The 431-nt window shown below is 40.4% G+C and overlaps 1 protein-coding gene across 1 annotated transcript in view; it reads left to right on the forward strand.

Moving 5' to 3' along the window:
• The window catches only part of clip1b (CAP-GLY domain containing linker protein 1b), a 45,517-nt gene that overhangs the window by 43,439 nt on the left and 1,647 nt on the right, over positions 1 to 431 (forward strand). The window lies entirely within an intron of this gene.

Raw genomic sequence — 431 nt, forward strand, 5'->3', positions numbered from 1 at the left:
CATTCATCCAGCTGTCCATCATCCATCCAACTTATCATTCATCCATACATACATCCATCCATCCAACCAATCAACCACACATACATCATTCATCCAACCAATCAACCACACATCCAACTATCATTCATCCATACATACATCCAACCGTCCATCCAACTATCCATTCATCCACACATACATCATCCATCCATCATCCATCCAACTATCATTCATCCATACATAGATCCATCCATCCAACCAATCAACCACACATCCAACTATCATTCATCCATACATACATCATCCATCCATCATCCATCCAACTATCATTCATCCATACATACATCATCCATCCATCATCCATCCAACTATCATTCATCCATCATCCATCCAACTATCCATTCATCCGCACATACATCATCCATCCAACCAACCAACATCCATCCATACAT

The sequence above is a fragment of the Nematolebias whitei genome, chromosome 18 (assembly GCF_014905685.2).
Source record: "Nematolebias whitei isolate Nwh7 chromosome 18, NemWhi1, whole genome shotgun sequence".
Taxonomy (NCBI): Eukaryota; Metazoa; Chordata; class Actinopteri; order Cyprinodontiformes; family Rivulidae; genus Nematolebias; species Nematolebias whitei.